The 16,128-nt window shown below is 40.9% G+C and overlaps 1 protein-coding gene across 2 annotated transcripts in view; it reads left to right on the top strand.

The window, feature by feature from the left end:
• PDE4D (phosphodiesterase 4D) overlaps nucleotides 1-16,128 on the top strand; it is a 1,590,976-nt gene that overhangs the window by 11,672 nt on the left and 1,563,176 nt on the right. The window contains exon 1 of one of the 2 annotated variants that reach the window (XM_050794365.1): nucleotides 6,844-7,107. The exons of the other annotated variant lie outside the window; for it this stretch is intronic. The gene's annotated coding sequence lies outside the window, so the exon portion shown is untranslated. Of the gene's footprint in view, nucleotides 1-6,843; nucleotides 7,108-16,128 lie in introns of those variants that run through there. 2 annotated transcript variants of the gene reach the window in all.

Genomic DNA, 16,128 nt, shown 5'->3' on the forward strand with positions numbered 1-16,128 from the left:
GGATTCTGAATACGAAAGATACAGGCAGCTCACTTGAAAGTTACGTTAAGGACAAATAAAGATCCTGGAGTAATTTTCAACAAGATAAGATCAGCATCCTAGTATTGAGTTATTTTGCTACATTAATTAATTTCAATTTGTTCTAATGGTCTTTGGCCTCCTGCTTAAATGCCAATTGAGGCAACAGATAGTGGCTTGTCATGTCTTGTTACTTAGTTCTGGGTTTTATAAAGTAAGAACTAAGATGGATATTTATCAATCGAGCAGATTTCTATGTTGTGTCCTCTAAAGCCCTTAGGGTCAGTGTCTCACTGTAGCATCATAAACATCTTTCATGGAATCAAGTGATTAATAAATGTGTCCTAATGGGACTGTGATGCTTTTGGGTGTTCATTTTAGACACCTTAAGAATTAGTCTCAAGAGTAGCTCAGTTATTAAGTGATTTTGGAGTTGCATCATGTCAGGGAAATAATCAAGAAGAAACCATTTTAATAGCGTAAATTTCTCTGAGATAGTGAAGATAAAAGAATGCTACTAGTTTACCCACTCCTTACTGTCTGAGTCAGAAAGAAGGTGGAACATCCTATTCCTTCTTCAACTCTCTTATCTCATTTAGAAAAATTTGACTATTTCTGCTTTTAGTTCTCTTTTTATGTTCCCCCATTTTTGGAAGATGACTTTCTCCCTGTCTTAGAATAAAAGGCCCAAAGGTAGGAGAGAAGGAGATATGTTCAGGAGTTACCTGTGATGGCTTCCTCTCCCTTGCTTCAGGCACTGGCTCGCCACTCCTTTTTCTATTTTCAGTTCTTTTTTATCTATTTCCTTTTCTATTCCCTGCTTCTTTCCTATTGTCCTGACTTGCATGACATTGGCAAGCTACAAGGAACAATAGCAACTGCCTTAGAAGGCTGACAGGATTCACGGGAAGCACCCTGAGCAGAGCCTAATTCCTAATGAGTGGTCCCTACATATTAGGATCATTTTCTTTCCTTTTGAGCTTCTGGTTTCTTGGCCTCTGGTCTTATCCTCCTTCAATATATTCTATATAGGTAATCAGATTCACCTTCAAACAATGCTATTTTGATCTTGTCATCTGGTGCAGAAAAAATAAAACCTTCAGTGGCTTTCTAAGACTATGAAATCAAATTCAAATGTCTCTTTATGGTATTCAAGGTCTTCTGTAATCTCCCCCTAGCCTGTGGCTCTTACTGATGCCCCATTCTTCTATTGCTCAGGATGCTTTGGGCTGTAGCCGCTAGGTTGACAAGCATCCTGATGATGCTGATAAAAGTGCTCAAGGACATTTTGGGAATTTTTGCTTTAGTGTTATCTAGGATGCTACTGTATGCAATGCATATTTTTATGTATAAATCTTATTTCTGTCTATGTTAATTGCCTTGAAACAAAAACTGGGCCTTTATATCTGTGCAGGAAAGAGTAAACATAGCAGGCTTGACTCTGCTACCTTTAGAAAGACCCGCTTGCCAGGTTAGCCTTTGGTTGGTAACTGGGAACCTGGCCCTTGGAGGTCTCTCAGTCAACAGTCCATTGTTAAGTGTGGTTCACTGTGCCTAGACTTTTGTGCAGACAACACAGTTTATGCTTGAACACCTGCTTGCCTGCTTGGAGTCTGGAATATTTTGATGTGCTTGGCAGAGGGTGCCCATGTGATCAGCCCCATGAAAAACCTTGGGCACTGAGTTTCTAAAAAGAAGCTTCTTCCATGGACTGAAACATCACATACAAGTTGCTGCATTTTCCTTGCTGTACTCTATGTTATCTCCCATGGTAGGCAGAAGCATAAGGAAGTCTGCACATAAAATCCTTCAGACTCTGCCTGTGGCTCTCCCTTATGATCTGGCTGTGTATCCTTACTATATCACTAGAATAAATCTTAGCTTTAGGTACCGCCATACACTGAGTCCCATGGGGTCCTTCTAGTGATGTCCAAATGTAGGGGGAGGGGTGGCAGTCTTGGGTATGCCTGACATGGTATCTGTTTCAAAACAAATTCTTAGAGTAGGTGCTTAATAAATATTTTGTGATTGAGCATCACAAATCCCCCAAACATTGCAGATGCTTAAAAAATTTAAACACCTCTGTTTCTTTGTACCATTTTCAATTTCTTTGGGCACCTTTAAGTTTTATTTATATGCCATCAGGCCAGCATTTATAATATATGGTAGATCTGAGAATGTTGTTCTACTGCCTACAAATAATTGTTCTAGTTTTGCCTATTTATTTTATTTTTCTTCCCGATATTTCAGATACTGTTAGATCTTGCCAGAGTAGTTCTTTTGGGCTTTTGTGACACAGAATCATGCGAAAAGGTGGAGGGTTAGAAGGGCACAGGTTTGAGGACGAGGTTTGAGAGAGCAGTTTTGGTGGGAGGGTAGGAAGGAGAGAGGTGCATGACAGGGCTTGTGTGATGTGACATGACCACATGAAAGGAAGGGGCTTGTGAATTGTTTCTGCAGACTGAGATTCCTTTTCACAGTGTTTGAGAAATAACAAAAAGAGGATTTTATTTTGAAATGACTTATTGGCAGCCGAGTTGTTTTCATTTGATAACGACCCCTCTCTAAGACCAAGTCATGGTTTGCAGTTTACGTTTTAGGGTTTTCACAGATTTTATTTGATGATAGGAGCCACATCATTTGTTCTAGATTTAGCATGTGAAATTCCCAGTAAATTTTTGGTGACAATGAGTGATTGCTTCATTCATAAACATTTACTGAATACTTGCTATGTGCCAAGCATCGTGTGTAGGGGATACAGAGATGAACAAAAAGAGGTCGCCACTCACATCATAGAGGGGAGGCTGACTCACATGCACACATTTCCAATCAGATACGGTGAATACTAGTGGTGGCAGGTGGGAGCCCAGGAGACAGCATCTCCTCCACTGGGACATTGCTTCCTGTGAGGCTTGTCCTGCATTTCATGGCCTTAAATTCCCCTTATGTATTTATCTAGTGGTGCTGATAAATCACTGATAATTAATTTTTTTCATTGTCTAGTTATCAATTATAGCTGATTTTTTTGAACCTTTCTTTAGTTGCTGCCTACATAATTTCCTTAGAATTAAAGCATCAATAATGGACTTTTGCAAATATAAGCACTTTCTAACACCAATGTGCCATCCATCAGCAAAGGAGGCCATGCAATGGTTAGAATCATTAATTCATAGACTGCCTCTGATTCTGCATTTTAAACTTGTTAATATTTAGCTCACGGTGTGCTTTGCCCAAGGTCACGTACCTAGTTGGTGGTGAATTGCCGTAATTTTGCAATTCATATTGTTTTGCATGTATCTCATTATTTTATTTGTATTCTGTGCTAATCTCTCTGATACTGAATGTAAGTTTATTGAGTGCAGATGTCTGTGTTTTCATTTTTGTGTATTGCCTAACATATTGTCTAGGTAGGAAAAGACTTGTTAGATAAACAATTAGATGATCTATTAGGATTCTATAGAGAAACAAAACCAATAGGGAATATATAGGAACACAAGAGGAGATTTATTATGGAAACTGGCTCATGCAATTATGGAGGCTGAAAAGTCTCACAATATGTCATCTTGAAGCTGGAGTACCAGGAAAGCCAGTAGTATAATTCAGTATGAGTCCAAAGGTCTGAGAACCAGGGGAGCCAATGGCATAACTCCCAGTCTGATGCCAAAGGCCTGAGAAACTGGGAGTGTGGGGAGGAACTGGTATAAGTCCCAGAATCTGAAGGCCCAAGAACTAGGAGCTCCAATGTCAGAGCACGAGAAGATGGATGTCCCAGCTGAAGGAAAGAGAGAGTTCACCTTCTTCTGCCTTACTGTTGTACCTAAACTCTCAATAAATTGTATGATGCTGGCTCGCATTTGTGAGGGCAGATTTTCTTTATTTAGTCTACTGATTCAAGTGCTAATTTCCCCCAGAAACATCCTGAGAGACACAGCCAGAAATAATATTTTACCACCTATCTGGGCATCCTTAAGCCCAACCATGTTGACACATAAAATTAATCATCACAGATGATAGTAATGAAAAGAAAAAACCTGGATTTCTGCTTTTTGGTCTTCATGAGATATTTTCCTCACTATATCTCTCTTCATGAGATATTTTCCACTGTATCACATGGATATATTTTCCACTTGGATACAGTAGAAAATATGCATGGAAAAATGTATCTATTATTCCTTGAGTACATATTATACTTGAGGCACTCTGCTAGGCACTGTATTCAACAAAGATGATTAAGACAATGTACCTTTCCTAAAGCACAGAAACCATAAGATAAATATACAAATGACTATAGTGCAAGGTAGAATACACAAATGCACAACTAAACAAATCAGAGAGTGGGGTTTTCACACATTGTGGGAGAATGAGAGAAAGCTTCATGGAGGAGGTAACTTTTGACCTAAACCTTGGAGCAGGAGCACCTGAATTCTAGAGGTTAATTAAAAAAAAAAAAAAAAAAAAAAAATGAAGGCAGAGGGAGAGAGGGCAGCGTGGGCAAAGGGAAAAACAGGAAATAGAAATGTGAGTCATTTTTAGAGAATTGTGGGAAGTCTCTTTTAGCTGTGGTGTATGAAGTGTGTGTATGTGAGGAGAATAGAGCAAAGTAAGGATTGAAAGTCAAGTTTCCAGGCAATGTTGCCTGGACAAGCTCAGGGCTTTGCACTTGGTTCATTAGCATTTATGGTTTTTTTTTTTTTTTTTTTGACAGAATCTCTCTCTGTCACCAGTCTGGAGTGCAGTGGTGCAATCTCGGCTCACTGCAACCTCTGCCTCTGGGTTCAAGCAATTCTCCTGCCTCAGCCTCCTGAGTAGCTGGGACTACAGGTGTGTGCCACCACGCCCAGCTAATTTTTGTATTTTTAGTAGAGATGGGGCTTCACCATGCTAGCCAGGATGGTCTCAATCTCTTGACCTCATGATCCGCCCGCCTCAGCCTCCCAAAGTGCTGGGATTACAGGCGTGAGCCACTGCACCTGGCCGCATTTATGGGTTTTAAATATGAGAATGACAACATCAGGTTATTGGGCAGCAGGAGGTGGGCTGGTTTTGAAAGGCAGGGGAATGAGGCAGTGAGATAAGTTAGGAGGGGCTGCAATAGTTCAGAAACAAGGTAGGGTGCAAGTAAATCACAGGTGGCACCAGAGATGAAGAGGAAGGGGCAGTGTGACAGCTTTGGTGCACGATACAACGTGGGAAATGCAGGACTGAGAAGAGCCAGAGGCAATGATGCCATTAGCAGCATGCATTTAGTACTTATCACAACCTATTTACATTTTCTGTATAAACATTGATCTCATTAGACTGTGAACTCCTAGAGGAACAAGTCCCACATCATCCTCATTGACAAAATGAACATGGCAGATACTTGGTAAATGTTTGCTAGATAAGTGAATGGAAGTCAGGCGAGTTGGCGTGGTGATGGCAGCTGGGGTGTTGATGGAAGTAATATGCTTCTTTTTGGACATGATGGAATTTGGGAATGTGGTATATTTTTTAGATGCAGTTTCTAGGAAGAGATTACCCAAAGAACTGAAGAACAATGACAAGCTTATGTATATGTGAGGGCAAGATAAAGAGTAGAGAGATGGTATAGTTGGGTATAGAGAGAATGCTGTAACTGAACTGCTCCCTTCAAGACGTCAGGTGAGATTAGAGAGAAAATGCAGCATGGCATTCGTCATGGGAAGTTGGAATGTGAAGGGAAGGCTGGAAGGATGAGCAGGACTGAGGTGGACCTGTAGGCTGTGTTAGCCAGTGAAAGTTGGAGGGAAGGGGAAATGGGAGGCAGTAGAGCATGGAGTTACATTTGCAGGCACTGGAGTCAGGCTGTTGGAGTTCAAAGGTTAGCTCTTCTACGGATTTGTTATGTGACTTTACTTACTCTCTCTTGCCTCGAGTTCCTCTTCTGCAAACTGAGGTTAATAATACCTGCATAAACACACGTACAGCACTCAGAACAGAAGCTGGAATGTGGTAAGCACCTCATAAGCATTCATTCTTCTTACTGAAACTCACTAGGATCACTTTGTGCATGTTATCCTATTTAATCCTTAGTAACTGTATAGGTAGGTGTTATTATCTTCATTCTGCAAATAAGAAAACTGAAGTGCAAAGAAGTTTCATAATTTTCCTCAATCCACACAGCCTCTATATGACGTGATAAAGCTTACCTAAGCTAGAGTCTTACCTGATCCATCTGGTGCCCGGGCTAGTGCACTTTCTCCTATAACACTCAGCTTAAGCTAGGTAGATATGGCAAGACCGCTGGCTGAGGCGACTCAGATGTGATTAATAGGAAGTAGGGAGCTGTGGCAGACTTGGGAGCAGGGGAAGCAGCATGCTGGAAAGATTCATCTAGTATGTTTATAAAAGAGAGCAGGCAGCAGGCATGGGGAGCTGAGGATTCAGACCAGAAATGGCTTAGGAAATTTTGAGGTCTGGCAAATGTCAGGGGAGCGGTGATAGAAGAATGAGCAGAGTTTATGACTGATGCAAATAAGGTGGACATGATGGTATGTGATAGAAACTAAGAGGTCTGTATGTGGGGGGTGGAGCTTGGAGTTTCAACCTGAAAGTTTCAAACATGAGACTCTAAGAAAATAGTCTGAATGGTAATGAGAAAGTTGAGAGGGGAGTCACTTTAGTATCTGCTTCCCTTGAAGAAAAGCACCTTTAGAGGAACCAACTTGGAGAATAGAGTCAGCATCGAAGTGGGACACTTCATTATTTTTAGTGGCAGTGCGGTTCTGCCCTCGGTAACATTTACTTTGCTGTCAGTCCAGCTCTGTCAGTCCTCCTTTATTAAGGAAGGAAGCTGATGGATCTTTCCTTTCTTTCTTTCTTCCCTGGAGTAGGATGTTTTCTATACACAGTTAGCATGTGAACTTCTTTTTAAAAAGAGGTTTACATTTTACTCTAATTCTCATCCATAATGGAGTGCCGTGATTTGCATTTGGGCAGTTAGGAAAATCAGTTCTGTTGACTTCCTGTTTTCTATATCCGGCTTCGAGCAGAACTTCCCATTTGAGTGGGACCAAGAAGAACATAGAAAGCTGAAATGTTCTCCTGAAGTTGATTTCCCATGGGGATAAAGTAAGTTAATGATCTGAAGTGTTTGTCTCCCCTTGCTCCCAAAGCTTGCCTTTCAGTTGCTCTTGTTTTTAAACTACAGGGAATGAATTGAGGAAAACAATTTTGTTTTTTTTCCTGCAGGTCAGAGTCCCAAAGATTTAGTGCAGGGTTCCATGGACTCAGGAGTTCAAAACATGCTGCTCAGGCTGAGCTCTTGGCCAGATTTGGAGATTCCAGTGGCTTCTCTCTTTGACAGTTCCTAAGAACATTTTATTTGGATCCTCTTCTTTAGGTTTTTCTGTCTAAACATTTTATTTTACCTAGTGTGAAGGGGTGAGGGAGGGCAGATTGTTTCCTTTCTTCCTCCTCTCCCCTTACCCCTCCCCTCTCCCTTATTCTCTGTTTCTAATTTAAAAGGATGCTCACTTTCATTAATCTCATTTACTTCCTTCATAGCACCCTGTGAGGCTGATATTGTTACCCCCATTTGACAGAAGGGGAAACTGCAGTTTCAGTGAATTTCAGTGATTTAGCCAAGTCACTCAGTTAACAATGCTGAGAGTGAAGCCCTAGTCTTCTGCCTTTAGATCTCTTTTTCCCAATACCATACTGCTTTTCTGGTGGAGGTTGTGGTATATAGGATGATATCAGAAAGGAGAGGCTGGGAAGCCTGAACAGATCACATCAACAATTGAATTGTGTACCCTGATTAATAAAATAGAAAATGTTAACTAAATATATTGCTATGCAGTTCTTCAAGTGTATAGGACGTTGGGTCCTTTTTTGTGTCTCAGACTTTAAGATGATGTTGCTTGGGGAGTCACTTACTATATGCAAGGAGAATAGCTGAAAAATCAGGGTAGGCCAGCAGTATTTCATGCTTTGTTCTTAGGCAATGTGGGTTTTTCTGTTGGAGGTTGAGCAGAGGATGGTAGCAAAGTGACATTTATTTCTCCTGCTTGCCAAATCTTGGTGAGGCCAAAGCGGGTGGGGGAATCAGTTGTGAGTTGGTGTTAATGACGAGTGTCCGGACCTTGACATCTGATCAGTCCTGGAGTAGGAAAAAAGGAACAGAATTAGTGCTGTTTAGAAGCCGGTGATGGAGGTCTGCTTAGGAATGAGTGCAGATTAGGACAGGGGCAGCGAGGGAGGCCAACGGAGACTGTGGCTACCTGTCTTTCCCGGCATGTCTGTGGAATGACCTTGCTCTGCCAGGGCTTTGGGAGGAATCCTTTGATTTTGGGGGAATCTTCAGGACTGTGCACATAACCAGACTTTCCTGATGGGAATCTCTAAGGGGGCCTTCTGGGCCAGGGCCGTGGCCAGCAGGTGTCTTTCTAACATGGTCTGTGACTAGCACCCAACCTAGGCGGTGCCTTCTTTTCCTGAATCAAGCCCCTCCCTCCTCAGTGCCAAAGTAGAAGTGGCTGGGTGGGTGATGGTCTGAGTGCGGGCCCGGCACCACAACCCACGGGCCACTACCTACATTGCTGTGAGATCCTGACCTTTCTGTCTTCTGGACTCATAAGATAAAGAGAGTGAATGAGGAGGAAAATCAAATATTGTGGCAGAGAGGGGCTGGCAAACATGGGCATGGCCAACAGAAGTCTCTCACCAAAGCGAGGAGCTGAGAGAAGGATTTGGGGAGGTCTCACTCCTCAGGCAAAGGATTCAACAAAGGAAAATCCGACTCTGGCTTGAATATGGTCCAGGTGTGGGGTTAGTAGTCCGTGTTACTGTCTGACATGGGAGAGCATTCTGCTGTGATGGAAATGGGGTGGGCTGGGGTGCAGGGGGAACCACGGAGGTAGAGAAAGGAGGTGAGAGGGAACAAAGTCTTGCAGTTGACCAGAGCGTATCTGGCTGCATGGTATAGTCCCCGGATCAGGGCACCTATGTCTGTACATTGCACCAAAACAGCCGACCAGTGTGTTCTCAAAAACCCTGTGAAGGAATGTTGTAATTTGAACCATATTTTGAAGATATCAGAGGATCTCATCATTTAGGAGAATCTCATGGGAATTACTTTTTAAAAAGAAAATAATCATTTTAGGGAGTAGAAAGTCTCTCAACGATTGGTTTTGAATCCATTTACTCCAAGTAGGATTCAGTATTTCACTCTTTCACTGGCAGTGGCTTGTTTTTTCTCCTACATATATGGCTTGCAAAGTTCTTAACTAAGGATAGTAATTAATTATTTCCCAGCTATTTTTACCTTTGCTGTATTAAAAGTTGGAGGAAATTATTTCATTTAACAGAATTTAAACAAAATGAAAAAGTTATTTTCCTTAAGGTATTATGCTGTGCTTTTTCAAGGAAAAGCCTCCTCCAAAGGCACTTTTGGAGGCAGTTACCAAAGGAAAATCCCACCCACCAACAGAGACACTCAGCCTCTAAGTCTGGCTTTTGGAAAATGAACACTATTCTTTTTTTCCAAACAGGACGCTGTGAGATCAGTCATGTACACTATGAAAATAATTGGTGTGCGTTAGTACGCCTTGTGCCAGATTTCATGCTTGTTGAAAGGTGATTGGATTCAAACCAGCACATTTAAAGGTCATCTGGTTGTTCTTAAACTGGGCAGAGTTTTAACTCTTTCATTATAATGGCTTTTAACCAAATGGCCATTTTAGGAAGGAAAGAGACTGCATACTGCATTTTAACTTTCTGACCTTTTTCTTCTCAAATTTTTTGTAAAGTTCTCAGGGATTTCCTATGGATGAAAAGGGTCTGAGAAATGAGTTCTTTGCTGGCATTTGGAAAAGGGTGGAAGTAGAAACTGAGTTCTTTTTAAACTACTGAATTGAGGTCAGGGCTTTAAAATGACTGTGCACATCACATAAGCAATGTCTAAATGTCAGGCTGAAAGTTCTCTCTCTTTTAAATAGTACTTCAAGTTCGTTAGTAATAGCTAGCCCTCTGTCTCTTTCTTGCATTTCCTCTCACCTTTGAAAAACTTTTTAAGTTCCTTTAACAGCTCTGTGAGAAACCACCATGTAATGATCAATATTTCTACCCAGCTGGTTGACGTCAGCCCTGTTTCTGGAATGGGTATTTCACTGGGCTTTGGGGTTTTGATGACGTTTTTCCCCCAGTGACATGGATTAAATAGTTTATTTTGTTGGTCTACAAAATACCATCTGTCTACCAGCCGTTTTGCTGTATTTCCCAAAATAAGGTAGGGGACTGATGTGTCTCAAATAAGCAGGGTGAATTTTAGTCACCTGATGATAAAGTCTCTTGGATTGTGCATTAGTGTCCTGATGAGCCCCTAGCAACTTTCAGCATTATGAAGACTAGTTTGGAAGCCTCAAAGACAGTATCTTTCTTGAGGAAAAAAGTAACCTCAGGCATTTCCACAAATACCATATACAAGTGGTCAGGTAAAGGCCGTGGGAGTTCAAGCATGTATTTACCTTGAGTGTGTGTATGAACTCTTGTAGTTCTAACTAAAGGCAAATGGAAAATGTATAGAGTCCCATTTTGTCAAGCTAACAATTTGGTATCCTCTTCTTTCCTGGTTGCTTCATAGCCCACTCTTAGTTGTTTTCTTTCTTTATTTCCCACAATTTTTAGCTGCAAGGCTGTACACTGGTTGCTTAAAAATTCTGTGCCTCATCTGCTTCACTCGCAAAACGGGGAAAACATCACAGGATCCTTGGGGTGTTGCTTTGCCAGCCGGAAACCTTTGTGGCCAATGGTGCCTTTGCCTGAGTTTTGCTCAGGCCCACTGGGCTAGTTCTTCCTCCTCAGCCCGGGCAGGCTGCGCTGGGCTTGCACTACCAGCCCAGATCTTATGCCTGCCAAGGGTGAGCCAGGCGTGAAAAGGCAAGGGGTTTGTGAACAAGGGAGCTGCCTGTTGTGCACAACAAGGCATGCCAGCTGCAGCAGGGCAGGCAGCTCCAGATGCCGGCACAAGTGCCAGCTTCCTGTGAGGCTGTGGCTGGACCAGGTATACCACAAGTGGCTTCCACCATTGGCATCCGGGAATGTGGTGGTGCCTGGAAGCTTGGAGACACCAGGAACCACAGAACCCCAAAGAGGGTGTCACATCCCTGGCTCAGGGAGCTCCTAGGTCTTTTCTCTCCTCTCCCTCTTCTTGCCCACAACATGGCAAGCAAGGGGTGTGTTTCAGCTGTGTTTGTGTTACAGCTCTTTCAGTCCCACCATTTAGCAGGTCCCAAGTTCTTGTCCCCTATCCTGGAAGAATGAGGTACAGGGACAACTGGAGGTTAAGCAAGACAGAGAGATTTATTGAGTGACAGTACAGCTACCAGGAGACCTGAAGTGGGTAGCTCCTCTCTGCAGGCAGGTTGTCCCGTCAAGTGTGCAGCTCTCAAGAGAGAGGAGACCCACAGTAGGTAGCTCCTCTCTGCAGGCAGGTCATCCTTTCAAATGAGCAGCTCTCAGGAGAGAGAAGACCCACAGTGAGTAGCTCCTCTCTGCAGGCTGGTTGTCTCAACCTCTTCCCAGTCTGGCTGAGTCCAGGGGGTTTTATGGGCTTCAGAGAAGAGGAAGTGAGTGCTAATTGGCCTATGGGCAGCTGTGAGCAGGCCCAGAGAAAGCAGCATAAGTTCTTTCTCCTGTCTGTGGAACTAGCAGCCTGGCTCCCAGGCTTCAGGCCATCCCAGGCCTGAAGGTGTGGCTCACTGGGAGCTGCCCCTTTCTGTCCAGGAGTCTGTCTGCCTCCCGCTGCCATCAACCTGCTGTCCCTGGCACCCAGGCTGTTCATGCCGAGGGGTGCCTGCAGTCCCATATTGAGCCACTCTCAGCTCCCGCTTGGCCCCCCTCCCACGCTCCTCAGCGCACAGAGTCTGGAGGGGGCTCAGGCGACAGGGGGCTTGTGTGTCAGTGCTACCCTGAGCACAGGCATACCCAGCTGGGTCATGACAGTGCCCCAGCTTGCACTTAACTTTGCTCTGAAATTGGAGTGGGCACTGGGAGCAGGTACAGGCTGGGCAGTGGGAGCAGGCATTTCTGAGCCTGTGGGGGTAGGAGGGCTTCCTGGGCCCCCGAGAGTATAGGAATGCCTGGGTCTGCACCCACAGCTGGGTGGCTGCAGCTGCACCCAGGAGGGCAGGACTCCCACCCCTCAAACTCAGAAGCGGGTGGGGCTTCTGCCTGTTCCCAGCTCCCAACAGCTCCATGGAGTATGCAGCCCTGTCTGTGCCTTGCCTGCTGCAGCCGGCGTCTTCTCGGCAGTCACTCCAGATGGGCCACCACTGCCATCAATTGCATTACCTACCTTAGTGTTATTGTGAAAATTAAATGAGTTAATCCATGTAAAATGCTGGGAACAATGTCTGGCATAAAACAGATGCTCAATAAATATTAATTCTCATTATTGTTGGTATTATTTTTGCTATTATTTGAATCTTTTTCATATTGTTGTGACACATGGAGGTTTTTGACCTACAGGGTTTCTTCTGAGTGGCATAGCTTAGGGTAAAGTGACTCTCCTCACCTCTCAATACCCTACTCTCTTTTGCCTAAATTTCAGTTAAGGATGACTGGAGACATCATATGGGAAATGGTGGTCCTGAACCAGAGAGATGGGAGAGCAAATTGCTAAGGTGGTTCTTGAGGGTAGGGATGGAGAGCCAGACACAGGCAGGTGTCCTCCAGACAGCTGTCCTCTATCTTCACTCATTGCCTCTGCAGCTCCTGCTGTCTCGTTCAGAAAGGGAATGTATGTTGCCTCTAATGCCTTCCTGAGCTAAAGCCCAGTAGTCCTTGAACATCCTCTTTCAAAGATACTGAGCCCTGATAACCTTCATTACACTGTTGTTCTCATATTCTTCTCAGATTAACTCACTCATAACTTCTTATTAAATTGATAAACCGATTATGAATTTTTCACCATTAACTTTATTCACTTCTATTCCGTCACAAACTTAGTATTCACAAAACAGGCTTAATCTGAGCAAAAGTGAAAATGGTATAGCTGCGAAATACCTAGTAATGGTAGGTACTAGGTGTTATAACGTGATGACACTTATATTTTTGACTGTAATCAGTAAGAAATAGATTTCACATCACAGTCTATACAGATGTACATTTATTTGTATGTATGTATGTATAGCTTAAGCAAAAGTGTCATGAAACAATGTTCAACCTATTGCGTACAGTGTACTTTCATGATTTGTAATATCTTCTTTTTTATTGAAAATGAGCCTGGTTTGTAACCCACTAAACACATAACCTGTAGTTTGAAAAACCCTGATCTAGAGGACCATCCGGTGGATGCCTCTTGAGTTCTTACACACTATCCACATATCATCTGTATCATATGTGATGGGTTGTGGCCATCTCAGTTTCCTTTTGAGAAATTGCCTCCTCTCATGCTAACAAAAAAAAAAAAAAAAAATAGAGAAGGGAAGAAACCTCAGATCAAGAACTAACACATTATCTGACAACCCATAATCTCTCCTTTCCCTTATACTCTTTCCTAATAACTATTCTTTTTCAACTGTCCAAAAGAAACCATTCTAATAAGTTATAACACCATGTATTAGAAATTTAGAAACCATTTTTGAAAGAAAATAAAGATGTAAATTAATGGGGGGACTAAATTATGCATGGATAGAAAGACTATATATTATAATGACATCAGTTCTCCTATAAAATCAATGCTATTTTAATAAAAGTGTCAGCAGTCTTTATCTTATAATGGAGACTCACAATCTTATTCCAAAATTTATATGGAAATGCAAGTAGCCAAGAAGAGCCAATATAGCCCTAAAGTAAAAGAACAGGGAGGAAAAACTTAAAACTATCTGATATCAATACTTACTATACTTAAGTGTGGTACTGACACAAAGAAAAATAGTTCACTGCAGTGGTCATATACATCTTTTGTTAGATGTATTTCTATGTATTTGATATTTTTGATGCTGTTGCAAATTTTATTGTTTTGTAATTTTCACCCTGTTGCAAGTATCAGAAATACAGTTGATTTTTCTTTCCAGCAAACTTGCTAAACTTTGTGGTTAATGGAAACACTTCAGCTATAGATTCTTTTCAATAACATAATCACATTGTCTAAGAATATTTCTATTTTTGCTTATTCTTTTTCAATCCTATGCCTTTTCTTGTTTCCCTGCCCTCCTCCCCTCCCGCCCTGGCCCCGTGCCTTGCTTTATTGCTTTGGCTGAGATTTCCAGTGCCAAATAGAAATGTTGATGGTAAGCATCTTTTTCTCATTCCTGATTTCAGAAGAAAAGTTTGTAACATTTCAATATTGAGTGATTTTTTTTTTGTGGTGTTAACAATTTTTTTTGTAAGTACCTTTTATTACATTTAAAGAGTTTTCTTCTGTTTCTAGTTTGCTAAGAGTTTTCTTGTCAGACGTTAAATTTTATCAAATGATATTTCTGAAGCTGTTGATGTAATAGAAGTTTCTCCCTCATTCTGTTAATCTGGTTAACTACATTAAATTGATATTTTGAATGTTAAACCAACTGTATTAGTCACCAACCTTGTAGTAACTAAACTGAATTTAGTTACACTATGTTTCGTTACTGGATTCAGGTGGTTAACCCTTTAATTAAGATTTTGCATTTGTCACATGAGAGAGTTCTGACTTGACTTTTCTTTTCTTTTAATAACTTTGTTGGGTTTTGGTATAAAGGATGTGCTGACCTCATAATACAAGTTGGGAGTGGTTCCTATTTTTCTCTTCTCTGTAGAGTTTATGTAAGATTATTGTTAATTCTTCCTTATCTGTTTGGCAGAATTCAACAGTGAATTGTCCATTTCGTATAAACAAGTTTATTTGCTTAAGGTTACTCAGAATATAATTTTAATGTATCTGAAGGATCTTCAGTTAATGTCCCTTTTTCATTTCAGATATTGGATATTTGTACCTTTTGTTATTTCCTCCTTTATCAGTCAGGCTCACTAGGGGTTTATCAGTTTTATTAATCATTTCAAACAACCATCTGTTGGCTTTTTATTGATATTCTTTATTGTATTTTTTAAAATTTCCATTCATTTCTATTCTTATATTATTTCATTTCTTCTTTTTCTTTGTATTTAATTTGCTGTTCTTATATAATTATCACTGTATAATTTATTGAAATGATAAATTAAGATAGCTGATTTTTAGGCTTTTTTTCTCATTTAATATTTACATTAAGACTACACATCTCCCTCAAAGGCTAGATTTAGCTATATTGCACAAATTTTCTACTGTAGAATTTTCATTTTTATTCAGTTCAAAATGTTTTCTAATATCTGTTTTGATTTCTTCTTTGAGCTACATGTTCTTTATAAATATATTACTTAATTTCTAAATATATGGGGATTTTCCAGTTGTCTTTTTGTTATTGATATCTAGTTTAATCCCACTTTGGTCATTTTAAAAGAATATGAATTCTGTCATTACTAGGGCTGTGTTCTATGTATGTTGAAGTTTTAAAATCATGTTCCCATCTTCTCTATAACTGCTGATTATTTTCCTGCTTATTAATCTGTTACAAGAGGTGTGTTAAAAATGTCTTATGATTTGTGGGATTATCAGTTTTCGTAACTCTATTCATTTTTGCTTTAAATAATTTAAACCTATGTTATTAGGAGCATATACTTTTAAAATTATTATATCTTCCCCCTAGTAAATTCAGCCATGTATTTCCTCCTCTTCATCTATTCATGTTTTGTCTTAAAATCTACTTTGCATGGTGTGAACATGGCTACTTCAGCTTTATTTTGGGGTAGTGCCTGCATAGCGACCTCTTTCTGTTCTTTCACCTTCAATCATCCTATAGTCTTATATTTAGGAAATGTCTCTTGTAAGAAGCATATAGCTTTGTTTAATACAGCCTGGCACATTTTGTCTTTTGAATAAAATATTTAATGTTTATGATTTATGTAATTATTGTATTTGTGTTTTTTTAAATCCATCATTATTATTTGCTCTCCATTTGTCTCATCTTTTCTGTTGCCCCCTTTTTTAATCTTTGTTGCTTTCTTTGTCTTGAGGTTTAAAAAATTTATTATTATTTTCCACTTTTCCTGCTCTATTGACTTCCACCACTCCCAACT

Source organism: Macaca thibetana, chromosome 6, assembly GCF_024542745.1.
Source record: "Macaca thibetana thibetana isolate TM-01 chromosome 6, ASM2454274v1, whole genome shotgun sequence".
Taxonomy (NCBI): domain Eukaryota; kingdom Metazoa; phylum Chordata; class Mammalia; order Primates; family Cercopithecidae; genus Macaca; species Macaca thibetana.